This window comes from Hyperolius riggenbachi, chromosome 1 (assembly GCF_040937935.1).
Source record: "Hyperolius riggenbachi isolate aHypRig1 chromosome 1, aHypRig1.pri, whole genome shotgun sequence".
Taxonomy (NCBI): Eukaryota; Metazoa; Chordata; class Amphibia; order Anura; family Hyperoliidae; genus Hyperolius; species Hyperolius riggenbachi.
In genome coordinates, this window is record NC_090646.1 from 588,747,453 (window position 1) to 588,775,036 (window position 27,584).

The 27,584-nt window shown below is 45.5% G+C and overlaps 1 long non-coding RNA gene across 1 annotated transcript; it reads right to left on the minus strand.

The window, feature by feature from the left end:
• Positions 1-1,581: 1,581 nt before the first annotated feature.
• Positions 1,582-27,406, minus strand: LOC137527880 (uncharacterized). Its single transcript, XR_011023229.1, has 3 exons — positions 27,328-27,406; positions 17,620-17,879; positions 1,582-1,597 (listed from the first exon to the last, which is right to left on the minus strand). It is a non-coding gene; the product is annotated as an uncharacterized lncRNA (long non-coding RNA).
• Positions 27,407-27,584: the final 178 nt, after the last annotated feature.

Here is a 27,584-nt window from a genome sequence, read left to right on the forward strand (position 1 = left end):
ACTGAATTAGAATGACTTTCTCCCATGGTTCCCTCTCTCTCATTATTTTTTGTTTGAGTTATAACCTATTTATGTAATTCAGGATTCAACTTCACCCCAATCAGTAGCTGATACCCCCTTTCCCACAAGAAACCTTTACCTTTTCTCCAATAAATCATCAGGGGCTCTGTATGGCTGATATTGTGGTGAAACCCCTCCCACAGTGTGAGGTCATGACCATGGTCCTGACAGTTTGCTGTCTGAGAACCTTCTTGCATTGTGGGAAATAACAGCTTTTTCCAACTGCCAAGCAAGCAATATCTCCCTCTATGCATAGAACTCTCAGTAACGAACATTCCGTACAGATCACCTGGCAGGACTAAAGATATCACCACCTGTGATAAATTGCAGAATGCAATTCCGGGAGAGGAAAGATTTTACAATGGGCAAACACTGACTAGATAATTGAATATTGTAAAAAAATAAGCAATTTTATTCATTATGTCTTTTTTACTCAAGTTCCTCTTTAAGGAAAATAAACGTATACTAGCAAGCCCATGTGAAAAATGATGCTACATCAAACTAAAACTGCCTAATCTTCTTCATGGGAAAAGTACTGTAAGTATCGGACAGTTCCCTTCTATAAATATTAATCTTTTAAATGGTAGATTGATGCAAAATGCAGGCGCACACATTCTGTTGTAAGACAATAATTAATATACAGTGTTATACCCTTTCCACAGAGATGTCTTAAAACTTAACTCTTAATAAATAATTTTAAAATCATTGCCTGTAAAATTAAATAAACCGTTACCATAACGTAACTGAGTAACTAAGCAGCTCAGGGTGACCCAAACTACTAGGAATGTATAGGGGGATAAAAGGAACCAAAAAGCCCTCCTACTAAAAAAGCAAAGCTTGGTGTAATTGCCTTCTTAAAACAGAAGGAAATTTGCAATAATTCAGTTATAAGTGAACATTTGTGGTTACCCACAATGCACCACCACTAAATATGCAAATTATGCCTTTTCGCCCTTGTAAGCCAAGCAAGCATCCAGAACCGCTGGTGTATAGCAAGCTTATAGCTTTTAGTTTTACACAGCCATATCAAACCCACATGTAGACAGCCTGTAACGTAACTGGGAGAGAGAAATTCACAGAGCCCGGTGAGAGAAGCTATATAAATCCTGACAGCGTAGGTAACCCCTCTTTACCAGACTGTATCTTATCTAAACACACATCACCCCACCATACAACCGACATGTTTCACCCCGTAAAAAATAGGGGCTTTTTCAGAGGTACTATAACAAAGTGCTAGAGTACTCAAAAGTGCTATACAAACATTATAAATACATTGGACATGGGAAAAAAAACTGCAAGTGTGTCATTGCCTCACAGCTATTATAACAGGCTGGTACAATAATTCTCAGGAAATATAACATCAGGATATAGGGCAACTTACAGAGTAAGTGAAGAAATGGACCTGATTCTTCCATGGAAGTCAGCTGGAGAAAAATGAATAGCTTTATTATTAAAGGATACATGAGGCAAAGCTGTGTAAGGTGAAAACACAGGCATGTTCATGCTGGGTCCACATACCTCTGTACATAGTCCGTTCCTATAAATACAATAAATAATAATAGATTGTTATTATAAACTGAGGAGCTGATACTAGGAATATGCCAAAAGGTAAGTACAGGTAGTCCCCGGTTAAAGAATGAGATAGGGACTGTAGGTTAGTTTTTAACCTGAATCTGTTTTTAAGTCTGAACACTGTGCCATCTTTGTCCCCTGTCCCTCCTCTGTGCCTCCAGTGTCCTCCTCTGTGTCACCTCTGCCCTCTGTACCTGCTTATACAAGTTTAAAAGCCATTTTTTCTTTGAATTTTTTAAAATCGATTTTCTAAAAAAAAGTCCAATTTGAAATTTTTTTTTTACTCGTTCCCACGGAAACACAGAATCCATGCCGTTCGTATCGGCGGGTTGTTCGTAAGTCGGGCGTTCATAAGTCGGGGACTACCTGTATTGAGTTTAGAGTTGGGAAAATTATGGGTGGTAGAGTGAATGTGTATCATTCATGGGATGATGGCAACATACTATGCTTTCCAAAAATTATTCTTGTCGGGCTCGTCTACTATGGAAACATCTGTATTTATCTGCAACCAGCAACGAGTGACACTAACAAGTATCCATGGCTACAGAGCCTTACCCTAAATCATTACTGTATATTGATGTTATGGTGTAAACCAGGGGCGTAACTAGACATCACTGGGCCCCCTGCAAAACTTTGGATGGGGGCCCCCCACCAACCTCACTTTCTGCACAGGAAAACTGAGGACCAATGTGTTTTCCCCATGCAGATAAAACACTTAGACTTAAAGGAAACTTCAGGCAATCTATGTTACCCCCAGATCTACTTACCCGGGGCTTCCTCCAGCTCCTTGCAGCCGACAAGTCCCTCGTTGCAGCTCTGCTCCCAGTACATGCATACACACACAGCCATATTATTTTACTACATGACAGCACATGCTATATGGAGGAACAACAATGACATGCTGAACATAACATATAGTATTCAGTGTAACTTTGGCAAAATATTCAGAATGTCACTGATTGATACTGTTATTACAGGATCTTGGACTCAGTATGAGATAACAAGCTCTCAATGAGGCAGCAACAGTCAGACATCACTTGTTTTTTTGTAGGAGGGCTTTTTGGTCCCTTTTATCCCCCTATACATTCCTAGTAGTTTGGGTCACCCTGAGCTGCTTGGTTACTCAGTGAGACATCAATCTCCACTCCACTGTGTTGTAAAAGTAATCAGATGCCATAAGGTAATTAGCCTGTGTGTAATAAGAATCTAGAATCCTTTAGGAGTGATTGCTGAAAGGGGAAAGTCTACAACTTTTTTTCAAAATGTGACTCCTTTGTTTGTAAGGTTGTACATGAAGTCATCAGAACTTTGCAGCAGTGAGAGACAGATTTTTTTTAGGAACCCTAGGGAGCAGGGACAGTGTACAAATTCCAAAGTGTGTATGAGTCCTTATCTGTGTTGTGGACACATGCAGTCAATATAACAATGGTGCGAGAGCAGAATTCAGTTTTTCTCTCCATGCCCTTAGCTGTCAGTCCCTCAAACGTTCCCCCCCACGGGCCCCCTGTGGCTTCTGGGCCCCCCTGCGGAGGCACCTTTGCAACATCTATTGTTATGCCCCTGTTGTAAACAACAAGAAAAAGTCATAGATTAGCAGTATAGAGCGTGTAATTGCTCCAGCATGAAACTTAGACATTTACTTTGCAACAAAATTAATATATATAGCTGTGGTTGTACATTAAGCTGTTGCTTAATATGAACAACCCTGTGGACAGCCCTTAAGAAAAAGTAATAATAAGAAGGAAAGGTTAAGAAATTGAAAGAACAGTAAAAAGAAGGAAAGGAGAACAAAAAGAGGTCTGTAGTCCATCCTCCCATAAAGTTCTGACTGTCTCAGATACACAAGAGTGCTTTTTAATGTTTATTTTGCTCTCATACAGACAAACTATTAAACTTATTATCTTTTCTTTGCACTCGGATGTGTTTTTCTCAGCCACACTGAGTTTTACAGCCCTAATTAATTATCAATGAGAGTTCCATTCCAGGGCTGCAGTCCTAATGCAGAGAAACTTATTCATGTTTTTTTCGATTGATTACACGCTAAAATTAAAATGTTCCCACAATTTGCAAAACCTAACAATCAAGGAGAAAAATACCTTCCCAGATAGGCACAACTATTAGCACAGTGATGTCTTTACAATTTTTGAAAAACACTACACACAGTGATAAGAATGCTACATACAATTAGACCAGGGGTCTTGCTAGCCCCAAAGATCAGTGGCACGTGCCCCAGATCTCTTCTGGGGTACCCCAGATGTCCCTTAGGCAGAGTCAGCTGCGATGCCTCAATGGTGGGCATGCTGGGAGCAGTGGTGCATCAATCGGGGGTATGCTGGGTGCTGTGCTGCCTCTATGTGGGCATGTTGGTGCTGTGGTGCTATGCGTGTTGCTTTGATGCCCTAATGGGGGCATGCATGGAGCTGTGGTTCTTCTATGGGGGCATGCTGGGTGTTGTGGTTCCTGAAGGGGAGGCCCATGGGAGCATGGGAGAGGATCAACTAGAAGGTCAGGGAATGCTATTGCTGTGGGGGAACGGCCAGATAACATGACAGCAGGCCAGCCCATCCAGCAGAAAGCTAGACTAGCCAGCACAGAAGCCAAGTAACTCTTCCTAGTTATGTTTAAGTGACACTGCCTATTTATGTGCATACTTTGTTTTTTTGTTTTTTTTTATATTAGTAGAGAGGGCTTCATCCAACATTTTTCTGGGCAGGCCTACTTACCATGTTTCCCCTAAAGTAAGACATCTCCTGAGAATAAGACCTAGCAGGAATTCCTAGCATGCTCGAGGGGAGCGCATAGGGGAGAGTCCAAGGTGAGGGAGGGGGGGGGACCGTCCCCCCTCACCGCGGAGTGTGGCCATGGCTTTCCCCTCATGCTGCGTCCACTCCAGCCCCCCAAAACGGCCCTGAGCGGGCCCCAAGGGGGGGGACCGTCAGCTTAAATTAGTGTCTGGGCAGGTGCATACCTTCCTTGTGTTCCACCGCAGATACTCCTCGCTCTAGTGTCTGACGCTACTTCCTGTTTATACAGGAAGTGACGTCAGACAATAGAAAGAGGAACATTCCCGGTGGAACGCAAGGAAGGTATGTATCTGCCCGCCGCTGCCCAGACACTAATTTAAGCTGGAGGGGAGCGCAGAAGGGAGAGCCTGAGGTGTGGCCATGGCTTTCCCCTCATGCTGCGTCCCCTCCAGCCCCCAAAAACGACCCTAAGCGGGCCCCGAGCAAAGGGTTGCAGGCCCTATTGTTACGTCCATGGGCGGGAGTGTATAGCCAAATTCTTCCCACATTGCCTTGCAAATGAAACCATAGCCTGTGATGTTGCCCTATGGCCAGATCCAGCTAGGCAGAAAGATGATGTATTGACTGACTTGAATAAATGAAAAGAAATACATATTTGGTGCCATGTACTATTGTAGAATTTATTTTTACACTTTCTCTGTGCAAATGCTGAAAGTGTTTTAGGTTAAACACTGGAGTGTTTAAATGATTCAAACAGAATCTGGCCATATGATGACGTGTTTATTTATATGACAAGAAAATGAGTTTTTTGAGCGAAATTGTACAGTTTTGACTAATGTGGTCAATTTTGCAAATAATCTGAGGTGTTGTGCTACTTGTATGTGGTGTTGTGTAAATTATGTGACATGTTTTGAAAAACTGAACATTGTTTTAAAAATTACACTTAAAGAGGAACTCCAGTGAAAATAAAGTAATTAACAAAAGTGCTTAATTTTTACAATACTTATGTATAAATAATTTAGTCAGTGTTTGCCCATTGTAAAATCTTTCCTCACCCTAATTTACATTCTTACATTTATCACATGGCGACATTTTTACTGCTGGCAGGTGATGTCAGTGGAAGTAGCTGCTGCTTGCTTTTTTGGCAGTTGGAAACAACTGTTATTTCCCACAATGCAACAAGGCTCCCACAGTGTGATGTCACCACACCATGGTCCTGACATCACACTGTGGGAGGGGTTTCACCACAATATCAGCCATACCCTCTGATGATCCGTTTCAGAAAAGGAAAATATTTCTCATGGGAAAGGGGGTATCAGCTACTGATTGGGATGAAGTTCAAGCCTTGGTTACGGTTTCTCTTTAAAGGGAACCAGAGATGAAGCACCTCATGTATTTTACCATATATATCAATGGGAACATGACAGTAAACACCTACTCTGCTCTCTGCTTCATTCTTCTCTGCTAAATCTTCCTGTTATCAGCCCTGATAAGAATCCCCAACTGGCTTTGCTCTGTAATGATTATAGCTGAGTCAATCTTCTGTGATGTCTTTTCAAGCCCAAGTCTGCTCCCTTGTGGCTCTGCTTTCCTGCTATTTATCCTCGAAGCAGCAAAGCAGAGCCACAAGGGGGCAGGCTTGGGCTTCAAAATACATCACAGAAGACTGACTAAGCTATAATCATTCAGGGAAAAGCTAGACTAAATGCTCAGTTGGGGATTCTTATCAGGGCTGATAACAGGCAGATTTAGCAGAGAATAATGAAACAGAGAGCAGGGTAGGTGTTTACTGTTATGTTGCCATTGATATTTATGGTAAAATACATGAGGGTGCTTCGTCTCTGGTTCTCTTTGAGCAAATTAAAAAAACCTGTAAAGCCCTGAATTCTTAACCCTTACAGTAATTAAAACAAACAAAGAAACAAACAAAAAAAAACAGTCGGGTTCTAAGTAGGACTGTGATTGTAAACACATATTTGTATCTTTTCTGGTCACATGATATTTCAGGTATCAGTTAAAGGTGCTCTCCTGTCTACTGCAGAGGTCGTCCTTCTTTCGGAAGGTTGTCTCTTGAAAGGCTTGTGTTTTATTCATCATTTACTAATTTGTTTTGCAATGTTCTCCTTTTAATTTAATAAACAGGAACAAATGAAATAGAAACTCTTGTAGGAAAACAAACAGAGCATAATTATGATTGATGTGGAAATACGGTGCAACTATTTTCTTGGCATTAATCCTTATTACGTTTTAAATACAGTGAAATTTATATTAGTGTGGCGTCATTGTGCTTTTGCTATGGTAATGATGATGACCTGTTGCCTTGTATTTAATTTGATCAAGTTGAAATAGAGATGCCTTTCTCCCATGCTTCCGCTTGTCTTGTTATTTTTTTGTTGGAGTTATAACCTATTTACGCAATTAAGGAAAATAAATGTATACTAGCGGCCCATGGGAAAAATGATGCTACATCAAGCTAAAACTACCTAATTTCCTGCATTGGAGAAGTAGATATCGAACAGTTCCCATCTATAAATATGGATGTTCTGAATGGTAGATTGAAGCAAAATGCAGGAACACACATTCTATTGTAAGAATAATTCTCAGGAAATATGAAATCGGGATATAGGGTAACTTACAGACTAATTGGAGAAATGGATCTGGATAGGAACCTGATTCTTCCATAGAAGTCAACTGGAGAAACTTGTATATCTTATTACTTAAAGCGGAATATAACCCTGCATTTTAACTTTGCTCTGAAACATTATTTACAGCATATTATATGCAACCAGCATTTTTTTTTACTAGACCAGCATTGGAAGAGTTACACACAGAGCTTTAAAGTTCCTGGAGAGAACTGCTCCCCGCAGCCAAAGTTTAGATAGATACATTTAAGCAAAGTGTGGAATGTGACTTACTCTCTCTGACTGTGCAGGAGCTGAAGGCCAGCCAAAGAGTGTGTAACATTCCTCACTTGTTACATTTTGTTTACTTAAATGTATCTATCTAAACTTCGGATGCGTCTGCAGTTCTCTCCATGGAACTTTAAAGCTCTGTGTGTAACCCTTCCAATGCTGGTCTAGTAAAAAAAAATGCTGGTTGCCTATAATATGCTGTAAATAATGTTTTAGAGCAAAGTTGAAATGCAGGGTTATATTCCGCTTTAAGCCATTCCACATGATGCATAACCTATAAAAATCAATTATATTCTTAACAACAAAAAAAAGGAATTAATGAGCGGAAGGGCTAAAAGGAGCAAGGTTGTTATCAATAAACTGGACAGCTGTATTTTGGAATATGCTAAAAGGTAAGTTTTGAGTTTAGGGAAAGGGAAGTTCGGGATCCCCCCCAATCTAATTAAAAAAAGCCCAGTGACCATCAGTAGTGGCCAAAAACTGCTATCTTGCAGTTTAGTCCTTTTCTGGTTATGAGTGGTAAGATTTGAGTGAGGTTTGGGGCCAGAGTCCTTGGGTTGTGTAAGGGATAGGGTTACGTTAAGGCTAATTTCACACCAGGACGTTGCGTTAGAGGGGGCGTTAAGGTCGCATAACGTCCCCCTAACTCAACGCCTGGTGGTGCTGGATCTGGACGTCAGAGTGAGCCGCGTTGTGCAGCTCACTCTGGCGTCAGTGATGCCGTGATGCGCACTCTTGTGCGCATGCGGCATCACGTGGTCCCGCCGGCCATTTGCCGCACAGAGCGGCAGCTCCAGGAAGTAAACACTGCACGTCATAACGTGCAGTGCATATTAATTAGCCATGTGCCTGGCCGCTCTCCGCTCCTCCCCCACATTACTGAGCATGTGCAAGCAGTCTAACGCGGCTCAACCGCGTCCAAAGTACTGCATGCAGTACGTTGTCTTGTGACGCAGCGTTACAATGTAACGCAACGTCCGCACTGTGAACAGCCCCATTGATTTTTCATTACTGTGCGGTGGGCTGCGTTACAGGCTGCACTAACGTGCGCCTGTAACGTCCCACTGTGAAACCAGCCTAAGGTTACTGGTTACGGTGGTGTGACAGTACAGAATCAAGTCAAAATTGGCAACTGCCTGAGAAATAGTTCAGTGATAATGTAAAATGTTAGGGTTAGATGCTAGGGTACGGCTATGGCAAACAGGGGAGGGGGAACAGCAGCAAAGGTGTTATTTGAACTTCAATAAGGAAATGTTAGAGTTAGGAGAATAAACAAAGAGGAGACAGGCACCACCAATTAAAAGCTCTTTAAGTTTATTGGCAGGATGTCATCATGCTCTGATGGTTTGCTGGCAAACCATTAAAACATGATGACACCTTGCCAATAAGAGCTTTTAATTGGTGGTGCCTGTTTTTTTTTTTTTTTTTACCTGGGGTTCACTTAAAGTTGAATTTAAATGTGAGTTCAAACACTGTGCCTCCTGAGATTCGACTAGCATGTTTAAGGGCAGCTACCGCCACGTATAAGCATTGTCACCTCCCTAACAGCCCATACCATTTACTATTATTGATATTATTAAATATTTATAGAGCGCTGGCATCTTCTGCAGCGCTTTACAGAGTACATAATCAGATATATTCTTTCTTCCAGGTAAAAGGCTTACTTTTAGCCTGCTTTCACAGTGGGACGTTACAGGCGCACGTTAGTGCAGCCTGTAACGCAGCCCACCGCACTGCAATGAAAAATCAATGGGGTGTTCACAGTGCCCACGTTGCGTTACATTGTAACGCAGCAAGTTAAAAGAAAGTGCTGCATGCTGTGCGTTATACGCGGCTAAGCCACGTTAGACTGTTTGCACATGCTTAGTGATGTTGGAGGAGGAGGTCTCCCCTCCTCCTCCGCGGCCAGCCACATGGCTAATTAATATTCACTGCACTGTGACGTGCAGTGTTTACTTCCTGGAGCGGCCACTCTGTGCGGCGATTGGCTGGCGGGACCACGTGATGCGGATCACGTGGTCTCCGCATCGCACAGCACAAAAAAGGTGCACCAAGAGCTGCATAACGCAGCTCTTGGTAGCGTCCTCCTCCAGCACCACCAGGCGTTGCGTTAGGGGCACGTTATGCGACCTATAACTTCCCCTAAAACGCAACGTCCTGGTGGGAAAGTAAAATAAAATAAACCTGAGATGAAAAAAGCAAAATGATTTATACTTCCCCCTGTAGTCTGTCAGTTCCCTCGCCGTCCACCTGAGGCTGACCTGCTGTGCTCCTGTGCAGTCTGCAATCCAGCTAAGCTGCGGTCCCCTCCACATGCGAGGTCTCAGCCAGGCACACCACCCGATCATTCACCAATTGCCTACAAAATTAGTAGCAAGTATAGTTACAGTCTCAACGCACTGTTCATGCTCAGAACACTCCTGGCCACAGATCACGTGGTCAGGCGATCAAATGGGGTGCGCAGCCAGGACTGCACTGTTCGCGAATTTACAGGGCTGACAGTGGCAAAACCGAGAGGACCAGGAGGATGACACGGGGGCTGACAAAATACAGGGGACTAGAAGAAGCCTCAGGTAGGTATAAATCCTTTTACTTTCTTCATCTCAGGTACACTTTAATGCTTATTTGTGTTTAAAGTGAAACTCCACTTGCTAAATAGAAAGCACAGTGCTTTGCAAGTGTTCTATCATTGTTGTCGGTCTGTATGAGCGGTCACGGAGAGCACGGAGCCATCCCCGCCGCTCAGCTGCACACGCCGCGCACGGGACTCTCGCCCGCACACAGCCTCAGAGCTACGCGTGCGCGCGGCCAGCGGCGAGAACTTTTACGCGTCTCGTAGACGCATCAGCTGACCTGTGGGTCGCCTGACGTCACGGTGGACGCGCCTCCCCGCTGATTGGCTGGGCAGGCGCTGGGAATCCCTTCAGGCATAAAAGACATGGGCTGTCAGTTGCCTGCTGTCTGTTGTTGCGAATACTTTGTGTTAGCACTCAGACCTTATATAGATCCGGTGTGCTTTGATCCGGGAGGAAACCAGGGATTTCACACAGAGATAGGAATTGTTTGATTTACTGTATATTATCTGTGTATGACTCTGGCTCGCTTCTGACTATCCCTCTGTTTCACGCTTCTGTACTTTAGCCCATCTGATCTTGTTGCCGACCTCTGCCTGTTTAACCTTCTTGCCTTTGCATGTCGATTTTGTACTTTATCTGCCCGTCTGTAAACCGACTCGATTGTCCGACCACTCTACTCTCACCAGGGAGCCCTTGTCTCTGGTGAAGGGCTCCGTACTGTTAGTACCCACCAGCTCCTCTGGTGATGTATTGTTAAACCTATCAGTACTTAATGTTGCACTAAACACTACATTCAGGGTAATAAAGTGGTGACTAAGGTCACGGTTTTATCTTAGTGTTTGTTATATTTGTATTATTGGTGATTCTGCAGATCACCATATAATCAGATATAGTATCTGCATTATTGGTGATACTGCAGATCACCTAATAATCAGAACACTGTTATTCACTACTAACACCTATCGTTACAGGCATGCAGCAATTTCTGTCCTCCTCGTCTTCCCCCCCATTACCTCCCGATCTCTGGATCATTCGGTGATGCCATGCAGCTGCTGTAAACACACTAGATACCTGCCAAATTCTCGCCCAAAGTGATCATTATTGGCCATCCTGACCTAGTTCAATCTAGCTTATTTATGTAGCTTTGGTCATTAAAGATATTAAAGTGGACCCAAATTAAAAATACAAGATTTCAGAAATAAAATCTATTTTCTAACTTATAATAATAAATAGCAGACTTTTTTCAGCTGCATGATGACAAATATAAAATATTTTACATTTATTGCAGGAACCCCTCCCTTCCTTTCATATTGCTGGGACAGAATCCGGCAGACTGGTGGAGGAGATAAAAAACAAAACACAGGCTGCTACTGATGATGTCACAGGGGAGGTGATCTCAGCATGTGTGAGATTTCACATAGACCACACCCCTGTGAGGGAGAGTAGCTGATGACAAACACACCCATGATCTAAAACCTCCTACTAAGCTCCGAAGTAATGGCTACCACCTGTATGTTTGATGTCTGCAGGGGAATAGGAGGAGGCGACTTATCACAGGCACAGCAGATAAGAGGCAAAGAAAGTTGTTTGGATAAGAAGTAATAGTGGTGAAGCTAGCAGCACATTCTTGTTAAAGGATATATCTGGGAATTTAAAAAAACAAAAGTTTTACTCACCTGGATCTTCTTCCGCCCACACAGACGTCTGTTAGGATCAACAAGTACATTTCTGCTCCGAGCCAGGCCTCCACTCTCCCCTACGGAAGATCCAAACCTGCGGCTGGGATCTTCTGCGCATGCAGGGTCGCATTGCGTGCCTCTCATGAAAACTTTTTTATTTTTAATTTGCCAGAGGTACCCTTTAAAGGATACCTGAGACGCCTCCCCCCCCCCCCCCCCAAAAAAAAAGTTTGACTCACCTGGGGCCTCTTCCAGCCCCTAGAGGTGTCTGTGTCCCTCAGCGCAGTTATAGAATCATCCAGTCATCAGCTGTTCCTTCCGTAGTGGGCGGGGACCCAGGTTGGCTTCTTCTGTACATGCGCGGGTGCATGCGCAGGGAGTATTCTGCGCAGTGCCATTACAGAAGGAAAGTCAACGACTGGGTGACTCCGCAGCTGCACCGAAGGACACAGACACTTCTAGTGGAAGAGGCCCCACGTGAGCCAAAGTTTTTTTTGGTCGCCTCATGTATCCCTTAGGCCGGTTTCACACTACAAACCAGAGTTGGTGGTGCAGTGCAGAGCGCCCGCTGCACCGCCAAAAACAGACCTGCAGGGAACACAGCGTTAGTACACGGTGTTCCCTATCTGGCCACCAGCCAAGCAGGAAGTCATGCGCTTGCGGTCACTTCCTGCTTCGGGGTATGCGGAAGTGCACTGAAGCGTAAAAATCCGCATGTGCGCCGCAACGCCATCAACTGTTTTAAAATCCCTGCATCACTATAGACTAACATGACTGCCAAGCCAACGCAGATTGCCGCAAGTCGCCATAGAAGATGTGCAGTAATGTAGTTTTGCGCTAGCGTTAGATCGAGCACTTCCGGCGCAGCGTATCGCGACGTGGGGAGGGTGAACTCCCCCACAGTAGTGTGCCAATTTTGCCTTACCACACCAGTGTGAAAGGACCCTTAAGGCCCGAACACACAGCAGAGAAACTTGAGTCGGCTGATAACAACCACATCTGCTGAGAATCCAGCGTGTGTGCAGCTGCCCCCAATGCCTCGAGATAACATTGTTCTCCCCCACTTACCCTGCCTGTAACATCGCACCGCTCCTCCAGCCGGAATAGAGCAAAACAAGCCGCTCACTTGCACGCCAGCAATGTCGTCTGAGAGAACAGGTACTGATCCCTGTCGGAGGACATTAAAGGACAACTGAAGTGAGAGGTATATGGAGGCTGCCATATTTATTTCCTTTTAAGCAATACCAGTTGCCTGGCTATCCTGCGGATCCTCTGCCTGTAATCCTTTTAGCCACAGCCCCTAAACTAGCATGCAGCAGATCAGGTGTTTCTGACATTAATGTCAGATCTGACAAGATTAGCTGCATGCTTGTTTCTGGTGCAATTCAGATCCTGCTGCAGCTAATAGACCAGCAGGGCTGCCCGGCAACTGGTATTGTTTAAAAGGAAATAAATATGGCATCCTCCATATTCTTCTCACTTCTGTTGTCCTTTAATTGAATGTGTGTACCTGTGTTCGCCTTGATATTTTCATAAAGAGCAAAGGCAGAAAATGGCATCAAGCCAGAAGAGGGAGAACACTCGCACATTCATTTGAAGGGTAAAAATGATCAGAATAAAATGGAAACAGCTTTTTCTAATTATAGAATTGAATTTCAGCTGACCCACGTTGAAAGCATGTTGTGACCTGAGATGCACTTTAATTCATTACATTGCTGACAGAGTTTGCGCATCACTTTACAGAGTGAGCCAGTCGCACAGCGCTGCAAACAACACACACCAGACACACATCACACACACACACCACACACATCACACACACACCACGCACACACACACACACACCACACACACACACATCACACACACATCATACACACACCATACACACACACACACACACACACACACACACACACACACACACACACACACACACACACACACACACACACACATCACACACAGACACACACACATCACACACACATCACACACATCACACACACACACACACACTACACACACACACACATCACACACACACACACACGCACACACCACACACACACACACAACACACAACACACACACACATTTCTGGGAAGACAACTCAGCATTTGTTTCTGGATTCTTTCATTCCATCTGTGATAGATTTTGTGAGGAAATTGGAGCGCTTGGAGGAATTCTACACAAACATGGCTAGAACATTTCATTCCTGTCACTATCAGTGATGTTATCAGGGCTAGAAGGGATTTGTTTTATTCCAGTGCAAGTGCTGAACATTAACATTCCAAAAGCACTAGTCAGCCTTATCACCAACACACAGAGAGAGCACACATCACACAACACATATCACACAGAGCACACATATTACACAACACATATTACACATATTACACAGAGCACACACATCACACAGAGCATACATATCACACATATCACACAGAGCGCACACATCACACAAATCACACAGAGCGCGCGCAACACACAGAGCGCACACAACACATTTCACACAGAGCGCACACAACACATATATCACACAGAGCACACATATCACACAGAGCACACATATCACACAGAGCACACATATCACACATATCACACAGAGCGCGCGCAACACACAGAGCGCACACAACACATTTCACACAGAGCGCACACAACACATATATCACACAGAGCACACATATCACACAGAGCACACAGAGCACACAACACATATCACGCAGAACACAGAGCACACACATCACACATAGCATACATATCACACAGAGCGCACACATCACACATATCACACAGAGCGCGCGCAACACACAGAGCGCACACAACACATTTCACACAGAGCGCACACAACACATATATCACACAGAGCACACATATCACACAGAGCACACATATCACACAACACATATCACGCAGAACACAGAGCACACACATCACACATAGCATACATATCACACATATCACACAGAGCGCACACATCACACATATCACACAGAGCGCGCGCAACACACAGAGCGCACACAACACATTTCACACAGAGCGCACACAACACATATATCACACAGAGCACACATATCACACAGAGCACACATATCACACAACACATATCACGCAGAACACAGAGCACACACATCACACATAGCATACATATCACACATATCACACAGAGCGCACACATCACACATATCACACAGAGCGCGCGCAACACACAGAGCGCACACAACACATTTCACACAGAGCGCACACAACACATATATCACACAGAGCACACATATCACACAGAGCACACATATCACACAACACATATCACGCAGAACACAGAGCACACACATCACACAACACATATCACACACAGCACACACATCATACTATGCACACATATCGCACAACACATATCACACAAAACACATAGAGCGCACACATCACACAACACATATCACACAGAGCACACACATCACACAACACATATCACACAGAGCACACATATCGCACAGAGCACACACATCACACAACACATATCACACAGAGCACACACAGAGCACAGAGCACACACAACATATATCACACAGAGCACACACATCACACACATCACACAACACATATCACGCAGAGCGCACACATCACACAGAGCACACACATCACACAGAGCACACACAACACATATTACATATATCACGCAGAGCACACACATCACACAACACATTTCACACAGAGCACACATATCACACAACACATATCACGCAGAACACAGAGCACACACATCACACAACACATATCACACACAGCACACACATCATACTATGCACACATATCGCACAACACATATCACACAAAACACATAGATCGCACGTATCACACAACACATATCACACAGAGCACACACATCACACAACACATATCACACAGAGCACACACATCACACAACACATATCACACAGAGCACACACATCACACAGCACACACAACACATATTACATATATCACACAGAGCACACACATCACACAACATATATCACACAGAGCCCACATATCACACAGAGCATACATATCACACAGAGCACACACATCACACAACACATATCACACAGAGCACACAGAGCACACACAACACATATTACATATATCACACAGAGCACACACATCACACAACACATATCACACAGAGCCCACATATTACACAGAGCACACACAACACATATTATGTATATCACACAGAGAACACACATCACACAACACATATCACACAGAGCACACACAACACATATCACGCTGAGCACACACATCACACAACACATATCACACAGAACACACAGAGCACACACATTACACATTTCACACAGAGCGCACACAACACATATCACATAGAACACACAGGGCACACACAGAGCACACAACACATATCACGCAGAGCACACATATCACACAGAGCACATATCACACTTATCACACAGAACATACTAATAAATTGTAATGCAAAATTTCGGGAAAATTCACAACAAGTTACACATACAAACTAATCCACCCGTAATTGTGCGTAATTACGCAAAATTTGATGCCGACTTTGGCAGTTAATAGCAAAGCCCCCATACATGCTATTATCACCAAAATTGCTACGTGTGTTACGGGGAATCCTGGAAACAAGTCAACAAGACCTTGTAGTTTTTGAGAAAATCTATTTTTAAAAATGCAAATGAAAAATGGTTATTAAACTGTCATTTTTCTGAGTTTAAAAAAACATTTTTCTTTGCATTTTTAACTACAAGGTCTTTGACTTGTACCCAAAATTCTCCTTACATGAAAATGTAGGCGAAATTACTAATAGTTATACGAAATCAATTGAATTTACAAATCATAACTACGTATAGGCATAATTGTGAAAATGTATGCAAAATTTCAAATAATTGTAATTAGCTGATTAGCTAATTGATCACTAACTGAAATGCCTGGTACACACCATGTAATTTCCCATCAGATAGCTGGGCAGATTCTAATGTTTCTGACAGGTTCGAACCGATTTCTGATCGATTTTATGACTGATTTCTTAATGGAAGTGATCAGAAAATCGATCAGAAAAATGATCGGAAATCAAAACAGACCTGTTGGAACTTATCCATTCAACCTGCCTATGACTGGAAATTGCATGGTGTGCACCAGACATAACACGCTGTATAACTTCAAGTAGCCAGGAGCACACACCAAAAGGCTCAGAGCTTTGAAGTCTGGGAAAGTCCTTCAGAAGCTTCTCCACCAACTGTGTTTATGAGGCCCATTTTGCTTATCTAAACAACACACACTCTGTCCTTCCTTACATCACTTAAAGAGAATCTTAACTGAATCTAAAAAAAAGAGTTTAACTTACCTGGGGCTTCTACTAGCCCCCTTAAGACGTCCTGTGCCTGCGCCATGACAAACCAATCCTCCGGTCCCCCGCAGCGAGTTAATTTCGGTTTTGTCGACTAGCCAGTTGATGACCACTGCACCTGTTCAGCCTTCCTTCACACTTCCATTGCTGGCAGTGTCCTGCTCAACAAGGACGCGCATGGCCAGGGCCGCGCAGGTGCAGTGGCCATTGACTGGCAAAACGGAAATTGACTCGCTGCGAGGGACCAAAGGATCGGTTTTCCCCCACGCGGGCGGGGCACATGACCTCCACAGGGGGCTAGTAAAATCCCCAAGTAAACACGCCTGATTTCTTCAAATGACGGGTCGATAGACCCGCCTGCGGGGGGCGACCATTCTGACAACAGTTTCCCCGTGTGCACAGTCTGTCGGCAGGCTGATAAGGCTGGTTTTGACTGATCCGCTCAGACTGTACACACGGGGAAACTGTTATCAGAACGGCCGCCCCGTGGGCGGGTCTGATGACCCATCATTTGAAGAAATAAGGCGTGTGTATGCACCTTTTTTTGATTCAATGGAGGTTCCCTTTAATGTATGGCAAGATAGACTATTAGATAGATCCCTCTCTGATCTAATCTGATCACAGAGGAATCTTCTGCCTGCCCACACACTGTACAGCAATTTCCAATTGACTTCTAGATTTCAGCAGCCCCCCAAGTGCTCAATGTTTTACCTCACTTCTCCGCTGGCGAAACTCCTTTGGTGTTCAGCATCACAGAGAGTGGCGGTTCGACGTGACTCGGATTGTGTAGTGGTGTCACACAAGTGAGGCTTTACACAATTATATTCTAGCAGGGACTTGGTCTAGGATTCCATTGGGTCCATCATTAGCACCGCGCACCCAATCCAGCCTCTGCGCCCGAGATTTTATTGTCATTCCCAATCCAATCGAGATAGCAGCGCCAACACAGTTCGTTTATGCCTCCACAGGACCTTTAAAGATAAGCAAAATACAAGAGGGATGCCCTCATAGTGAGTAACGCTTTTAACACAACACCCCTGTGCTCAAAAAGGTAGTGCTGAGATGATCAAGGCTATCACCAATAGGACAGGAGGATAAGACACTCCCCCCCCGTTTTTCCCTGATCACCAGATCACTGCTTGGCATATAGCGTGTCAATTCCCATAAGACGGCTTCTAAAAGATATAGGAGAGACAACCTCTCATAGTGTAATATGTTTTAATAAGGCGCCCATGGCCCCGCTTAAAATCCACGTACATAAAATTCCCAATCCATCCATTTGACCAATTTTGGCCAGAAATGGAACGAAAGATCCATCGAGTGGCCATGTTGCGATACCGATTCTCTTCTGATTTGATTACATTATCGAACCCTCGATCGGGACGCAATAACGAGTAATGTAAGGGCACCCTTTCACCCCTCCTAGGTTTAGAAGTCTGTATACACTCTGTCCTTCCCTTCTACGCTTACGATTCTGCATACACTCTGTCCTTCCCTCCTAGGCTTACGAGTCCATATACACTCTGTCCTTCCCTCCTAGGCTTACAAATCCCTATACACTCTGTCCTTCCCTCCTAGGCTTACGAGTCCATATACACTCTGTCCTTCCCTCCTAGGGTTATGATTCCATATACACTCTGTCCTTCCCTCCTAAGCTTATGATTCTGCATACACTCTGTCCTTCCCTCCTACGCTTACAAGTCCATATAGACTCTGTCCTTCCCTCCTAGGCTTACAAGTCCATATACACTCTGTCCTTCCCTCCTAGGCTTACAAGTCCATATACACTCTATCCTTCCCTCCTAGGCTTACAAATCCCTATACACTCTGTCCTTCCCTCCTAGGCTTACAAGTCCATATACACTCTGTCCTTCCCTCCTAGGCTTACGAGTCCCTATACACTCTGTCCTTCCCTCCTAGGCTTACGAGTCCATATACACTCTGTCCTTCCATCCTAGGCTTACGATTCCGCATACACTCTGTCCTTCCCTCCTAGGCTTACGAGTCCCTATACATGCTGTCCTTCCCTCCTAGGCTTACCATTCCGCATACACTCTGTCCTTCCATCCTAGGCTTACCATTCCGCATACACTCTGTCCTTCCATCCTAGGTGTGAGAAAACGCGGAAAAGCCGCCGCGGGTACTCAGAGCAAGGCGGCTGATTCCGCGTCCAACGCAGCAGGTTGCACGCATGGGTCTGCATCCACTGGCATGACGGAGCGCGATGAAACCGCCGCATGCCTTATGAACAAGGTGGCGGATTCAGACGTGGATGTTTGCACGCATAGGCATATTTCTGACAGTACTGCTGGATGCGGAGGAACCGCCGCATGCTTGGACAGTGGTGCGGCTGGTTCCGCATCCAACACAGCAGAAACATTACAACACATGTCAGGTGTGACTGGGACTGATATTCCACACAGGTTCAGGAGGACACGCGCGCGTGCGCGGAGAGGCAGAGCCTTTATGACAGTCAGAAGGGTGTCAGCTGACCAAGCCGGTCAGCTGACAATTTCAGCAGTTTTCATTGGTCCAGCACTTAGGGGTGGCGCTGGAGAGCGCTGGGGTATATATACTGGGTGCTGGTCATTTCTCTGGTGTCTGGCATTGCGATCACTACGTGGTAGCACTCAGACCTTGTCAGTATCTGTGATATTATCTAGACCAGTTTCCAAGGTGTTGATGACCAAGGAGCTCACACCTTAGTCCAGGAATCCTGTTATTATCTGTGTTATTATCTAGACCAGTTTCCAAGGTGTTGATGATCAAGGAGCTCACACCTTAGTCTAGGAATCCTGTTACCATCTGTGTTATTATCTAGACCAGTTCCGGGGTGTTGATGATCTAGGAGCTCACACCCAAGTCTAGGCATTGTTGATTATTTGTTATGACCTTCTGCTTTCCTGACCACTCTTCTGATCTCTGATTAGGTACTTCGCTATATCTGATACTCTGTTGCCAAACTCTGCTGGTCTTAGGATTCCGCATCTGTCTCTTGTCTCTGTACTTTATCTGTCTGTGTGTTGACGACCTGGCCTGCCTGACCTCGAGAACTATCTCCCCAGCTAGAGATAGTTCACAGTCTGTTTGTGACATCCCTCCATTGGTGTCACTCACACGCTGGTCCTTCCCACTCTCAGCCTGACTCCGCCCCTTGGGGAGCTTCAGGCCTTTGGAAGGAACCTGTCTCTGAGCAGTATCTCGTACTGCCTTAGCACCCTCTATAGGGTGCTCTCCTCAAAGTATTACTGTTGCACCAAACACTCATATCACTCAGGTGTCCAGAGGTTAGAGATATATCTGATTATCGATGATACTGCAGATCATCAATAATCGGGTATATATCTGTATTTTCGGTGATACTGCAGATCACCGGTAATCAGATCCTCTCTGTGTTACACTGATCGTTACAGAACGCCAGACCAAAAAATGCAAATGGACGCACCCACCGACCGTCTGGGCGCACTTACCACTTCGGTGGCTAACATCAACCAAGTGCTGGGTAGTCACCGGGCATTAATTAATGCTTTGTCCGGGTCTATACAAACCCTCCTGACGGCTGTGGATGAAGTGCGATCTCCTCCTAGCACAGACATACATATGCCTGTACCTGAAAAGTTTTCCGGGCACAGATCTGACTTCCGAAATTTTAGGAGTAGAGTGTTATCATACTTTGAGTTAAGACCTAATTCTTCAGGAACTATAGCCCAAAGGGTTACATTTATTAAAACTTTATTATCAGGCGATTCTCAGACCTGGGCGTACAGTCTACCTGCCGGAGATTCAGCCTTAACCTCGGTAGATGAATTTTTTAAAGCTATGGCAATAATTTACGACGATCCAGACATTGCCTCGACTTCTGAGCGGAAGCTCAAATTGTTGCGTCAAGGCAAGAGTCCGGTCGAGGAGTATGCTGCAGAATTTAGGAGGTGGTCAGTTTCAGCCAGGTGGGACACCTATGCCCTTTTAGACTGTTTTTTATCAGGGTTATTAGATGAGGTTTCTGATCTAATGTTAAGTCAGCCTGAACCTAGAACCGTCGATGAGGCCATTTCATCGGCCATTAGGATTGATCGCAGGTTACGTTATCAAAGGCAGATCCGGGGTAGAAACAATGTTAAGATGGTGTCCTACGCTGCGCCTCCTGTGACCTCACCTCCTTCCGTTTCACCTCCACCCGAGCCAATGCAGATTGGTCAGTCCAGATTGTCTCAAGTGGAACGGAGACGCAGGATTTCTGAGCAGTTGTGTCTTTATTGTGCAGAGGGGGGTCATAAAGTGCGGAATTGCCCTAAAAAGTCGGGAAACTCTACTGCCTAGGAGTAGTTGGGGGTAATACCCTAGGCGTACGACTCTTACCCCTAGAGGATAAACGGTTGCTTCTTCCTTGTACGATTACATGGGAAGAGAAATCGGAAGTCTCTGAGGCCTTCATTGATTCGGGCTCAGCGGCTAATTTTATGGATTACGAATTTGCTAAGAAATTGGGTATTCCGCTCACCCCGGTAAATCCACCCATCCAGGTTACGGCAGTGGATGATTCCCCCCTGCAACGTAACCATCCTCTGTCTCAAACACCAGAGGTGGAGGTCACCATAGGGGTACTGCACAGAGAGAAATTGCAGTTTTTTGTGTTACACATGACAACCTCCACAGTCATTCTTGGCATGCCGTGGTTACACCTTCACTCTCCTCAGATAAATTGGGCCACTGGTCAGCTAACAAGCTGGTCAGCCCATTGTTTCCATTATTGTTCAGTGAAGGTGACCTTGGGTCAGACCAGGATTCATGTAGAGGGAGTTCCGGAACAGTATTCCGAGTTTTCTGATGTGTTCTGTCCCAAGGCTGACGATAAATTACCTCCACACCGCCCTTTCGATTGTCCCATCGATCTCCGATCTGGTTGTATGCCCCCTAGAGGTCATCTCTACAATTTATCTGGGGCAGAAAAAGTGGCCATGCAGGAGTACAACCGTGAAAATTTAGCTAAAGGATTCATCCGCCCTTCCCTGTCACCTGCTGGAGCAGGCTTCTTTTTTGTAAAGAAAAAAGACGGAGGCCTTCAGCCATGCATTGATTACCGAGGTCTGAATAAGATCACAGTAAAAAATCGCTATCCATTGCCTTTGATAGACGATTTATTCACTCAGGTCACTTACGCTAAGATTTTTTCGAAATTGGACTTGCGAGGGGCATACAACCTGGTGCGGATCAGAAAGGGCGATGAGTGGAAAACGGCCTTTAACACACCCGATGGGCATTACGAGTACCTGGTGATGCCCTTTGGGTTGTGTAACGCCCCGGCCGTTTTTCAGGAACTTATTAATGAAGTATTCAGAGAAGTGTTGGGTAAATTTGTCCTGGTATACCTAGATGATATACTTATTTTCTCAGACAACCTCACCCAACACAGGGCTCATGTCAAATTTGTTCTGAGCAAGCTAAGGCAGAACATGCTTTACGCCAAACTGGAGAAATGCATTTTTGAGGCAACATCCGTCACTTTTCTGGGGTACATAATTTCCACCTCGGGCCTTTCTATGGATCCTGCCAAGGTCTCTGCTGTCCTGGAATGGCCTCAGCCAGTGAGACTAAAATCTCTCCAGAGATTTTTAGGATTCGCCAATTACTATAGACGGTTCATAAAGGGGTCCTCCACAGTCATAGCACCCCTCACCAGTATCACAAAGAAAGGGGCAGATACCAACCACTGGTCCCCCGAAGCCCTGGCTGCTTTCTCCACTTTGAAAGAGTTGTTTTGCTCTGCACCCATCCTGAGACATGTTGACACCTCCTATCCCTTTATTGTGGAGGTGGACGCCTCGGAGGTCGGGGTAGGGGCTGTGCTGTCTCAGCGCTCCGGGTTGCAGGGAAGATTACACCCGTGTACCTATTTCTCTCGTAGGTTTTCACCAGCAGAGAAAAACTACGATATAGGCAACAGGGAGCTCCTAGCCATTAAATTGGCCTTTGAAGAATGGCGTCATTGGTTAGAAGGAGCAGAATATACGATTACAGTTTACACTGATCACAAAAATTTGGAATACATTGAGGGGGCTAAAAGATTAAGCCCCCGTCAGGCTCGGTGGTCACTGTTTTTCTCGAGATTTAGATTTATTATTACGTACACTCTGGGTAGTAAAAACAATAAAGCGGATGCCCTGTCCAGATGTTTTGAACCGGAGACAGCACAGCCCTCAGACCCAGAGACTATTATCCCACAGAAAGTTGTGTTGGCAGCCACAGAAACTTGGAAAGACTGGAAAGAGACTTTAGGTCCCTTCCAGCAGGATGTCCCTGAGGGAAAGCCTGAAGGGGTTATGTTTGTACCACTGCCATTTCGTCTCCAGATCTTACAGATACTCCACTCGCACAAGAATGTGGGACATCCGGGGGCCTCCAGAACACAGGACTTGGTTGCCAGATGTGCTTGGTGGCCTTCTCTGGCAACGGATTGCAAGGAGTATGTTAGAGAGTGTGCAGTTTGTGCAAAAAGCAAACCCTCCCATCTTGCACCTGTGGGAACGTTGCAGCCTTTGCCCACCCCGAATGAGCCGTGGACCCATTTGTCCATGGATTTTGTGGGGGAACTTCCGAGGTCTGAAGGCATGTCAGTCATTTGGGTGGTAGACCGTTTCAGCATAATGGCCCATTTTGTGCCCTTGAAAGGACTCCCCTCGGCCCAGGAGTTGGCCGATCTTTTTATCGGCCGTGTTTTCCGATTACATGGCATTCCGGAAAACATAGTGTCGGATCGGGGAGTCCAGTTTGTTTCTAGATTTTGGAGGGCATTTTGTCATCAAATGGGCATGGAACTGTCATTTTCATCGGGCTACCACCCACAGACCAATGGTCAGACTGAGAGAGTGAATCAGTCTTTGGAACAGTTTTTGAGGTGTTATGTTGCGGATGCGCAAAATGATTGGGTCAAGTTCTTGCCGTTCGCAGAATTTGCGCACAATAATTTGAAAAGCTCGTCCTCTGGATTTTCACCGTTTCAGGTGGTAACTGGAAAGTTGCCTAAGTTCTCCCCACTGCCAGTAGCTTCCACTCCGTTTCCAGCTTTGGAGGCGTGGCAAAAGTCATTTAAGAACATTTGGGGAAGCGTGAAAAATAATTTGGAGAAGGCTTTTCAAAGTCAGAAAGGTTAAGCTGACAAGAGACGCTCCGAAGAGTGGAAGTTCCGGCCAGGAGACTTGGTTTGGGTGTCCACGCGTCACTTGACCCTGAAACAGCCCTCGCCCAAGTTAGGATCCAGATTTGTGGGCCCTTTTCCAGTGACCAGGAAGATCAACAATGTTACTTATGTCATTGATCTTCCTGCCAGCATGCGTGGTGTTTCATGTTTCCCTGCTTAAAGGGACACTGTAGGGGGGTCAGGGGAAAATGAGTTGAACTTACCTGGGGCTTCTAATGGTCCCCCGCAGGCATCCTGTGCCCGCACAGCCACTCCCCAATGCTCCGGCCCCGCCTCTGGTTCACTTCTGGAATTTCAGACTTTAAAGTCTAAAAAACCACTGTGCTTGCGTTGCCGTGTCCTCACTCCCCCTAATGACACCAGGAGCGTACGGCGCAGGCACAGACCATACTGGGCCTGCGCAGTACCCTCCTGGTGACTTCAGTGGCAGTGAGGACACGGCAACGCAGGCGCAGTGGTTTTCAGACTTTAAAGTCTGAAATTCCAGAAGTGAACCGGAGGCGGGGCCGGAGCATTGGGGAGTAGCTGCACGGGCACAGGATGTCTGTGGGGGACCATTAGAAGCCCCAGGTAACTTTAACTCATTTTCCTCCGACCCCCCTACAGTATCCCTTTAAGCCAGCAGTTCATGTAGGTCCCACTCCTCCTCCTCCTGTGATGGTAGATGACCAACCTGAGTACGAAGTAGAAAAGATTTTAGACTCACGTGTTGTACAGAACTCAGTGCAGTATCTAGTTCACTGGAAAGGGTATGGTATTGAGGAGAGAACATGGGTACCTGAGTGTCGCATGCACGCGGATAAATTAAAGAAGGAGTTCCACGCCCTACATCCTGGGAAGCCGGGTAGGAGCTGTCCGGAGTCCACTCCTCGGGGGGGGTACTGTGAGAAAACGCGGAAAAGCCGCCACGGGTACTCAGAGCAAGGCGGCTGATTCCGCGTCCAACACGGCAGGTTGCGCGCGTGGGTCTGCATCCACTGGCATGACGGAGCGCGATGAAACCGCCGCGTGCCTTATGAACAAGGCGGTGGATTCCGTGTCAGACGCGGATGTTTCCACGCATAGGCATATTTCTGACAGTACTGCTGGACGCGGAGGAACCGCCGCATGCTTGGACAGCGGTGCGGCTGGTTCCGCATCCAACACAGCAGAAACATAACAACACATGTCTGGTGTGGCTGGGACTGATAGTCCACACAGGTTCAGGAGGACACGCGCGCTCGCGGAGAGGCAGAGCCTTTATGACAGTCAGAAGGGTGTCAGCTGACCAAGATGGTCAGCTGACAATTTCAGCAGTTTTCATTGGTCCAGCACTTAGGGGTGGCGCTGGAGAGCGCTGGGGTATATATACTGGGTGCTGGTCATTTCTCTGGTGTCTGGCGTTGCGATCACTACATGGTAGCACTCAGACCTTCTGTCAGTATCTGTGTTATTATCTAGACCAGTTTCCAAGGTGTTGATGATCAAGGAGCTCACACCTTAGTCTAGGAATCCTGTTACCATCTGCGTTATTATCTAGACCAGTTCCGGGGTGTTGATGATCTAGGAGCTCACACCCAAGTCTAGGCATTGTTGATTATTTGTTATGACCTTCTGCTTTCCTGACCACTCTTCTGATCTCTGATTAGGTACTTCGCTATATCTGATAGTCTGTTGCTAAACTCTGCTAGTCTTAGGATTCCGCATCTGTCTCTTGTCTCTGTACTTTATCTGTCTGTGTGTTGACGATCTGGCCTGCTCGACCTCGAGAACTATCTCCCCAGCTAGAGATAGTTCACAGTCTGTTTGTGACATCCCTCCATTGGTGTCACTCACACGCTGGTCCTTCCCACTCTCAGCCTGACTCCGCCCCTTGGGGAGCTTCAGGCCTTTGGAAGGAACCTGTCTCTGAGCAGTATCTCGTACTGCCTTAGCACCCTCTATAGGGTGCTCTCCTCAAAATATTACTGTTGCACCAAACACTCATATCACTCAGGTGTCCAGAGGTTAGAGATATATCTGATTATCGGTAATACTGCAGATCGTCAATAATCGGGTATATATCTGTATTTTCGGTGATACTGCAGATCACCGGTAATCAGATCCTCTCTGTGTTACACTGATCGTTACACTAGGCTTACGAGTCCCTATACAATCTGTCCTTCCCTCCTAGGCTCACAAGTCCATATACACTCTGTCCTTCCCTCCTAGGCTTACGAGTCCATATACACTCTGTCCTTCTATCCTAGGCTTACGATTCCACATACACTCTGTCCTTCCCTCCTAGGCTTACGAGTCCCTATACACTCTGTCCTTCCCTCCTAGGCTTACGAGTCCATATACACGCTGTCCTTCCATCCTAGGCTTACGATTCCACATACACTCTGTCCTTCCCTCCTAGGCTTACGAGTCCATATACACTCTGTCCTTCCATCCTAGGCTTATGATTCCACATACACTCTGTCCTTCCCTCCTAGGCTTACAAATCCCTATACACTCTGTCCTTCCCTCCTAGGCTTACGAGTCCATATACACTCTGTCCTTCCCTCCTAGGCTTACGAGTCCATATACACTCTGTCCTTCCCTCCCAGGTTTACGATTCCGCATACACTCTGTCCTTCCCTCCTAGGCTGACAAGTCTGTCCACAAATCACATCACTGCAGTGTGAATGATCCCATAGGGATACACGGTGATCAGCAAACTGATGGAAAATGCCTCCAAAGCACACCAGTGTGAATGGGACCTTGAGATAGTGCCTTATATCATACCTCCCCACTTTTTGAGATAAAGGGATGGCCCTGCCTAGGAGGACTCACGGAGAAGCATGTGATCAGTTTGATTTCCTGTGATGACTTCCTGGTTTATCATGAACAGCAAATCAGAGCCTTACAAATCTATCAGCTTATCAAACTTATCACATCCTTCTCCTAGGTAAAGCCTTCTTTATTGAGATAAGAGAGACATGCCCCTGCCACGCCTCTAACCACACCCCCAATCACTGATTATTATTATTTATATAGCACCAACATCTTCTGCAGCTCTGTGCAGAGAATATTGTCATCACTTAATTGTCCCTCGGAGGGGCTCACAAGCTAATCACTAACATACCAGGGACCCAACGCTGCAAGGCGAGAGTGCTAACCACTACGCCACAAGTAGTGTGCACCTTACACTACACAATGTTAAAGAAAACCTGTACTGAAAATAAAAGTCAAAATAAGCATACACAAGTCATACTTACCCTCGATGTAGTCTACTTCTCAGTGTCTTTCTCCTGTCCTGCGTCCTATTTGTTCACTATGATCAAGGCAATTTTTCCATCCTCCATTTTGAAAATGGCCATTAGCCATAACAGCTTTCTGGTCAGCACACAGTTAAACTGTAACATCGCCCACTTGAGCCATAGGGAAACATGGACATTTCCTGGTACATCTGTTTTCCTCTCAGCTATAACTGACAGCAACTGATATTTTACTGACAGCAACTGATATATTTCAG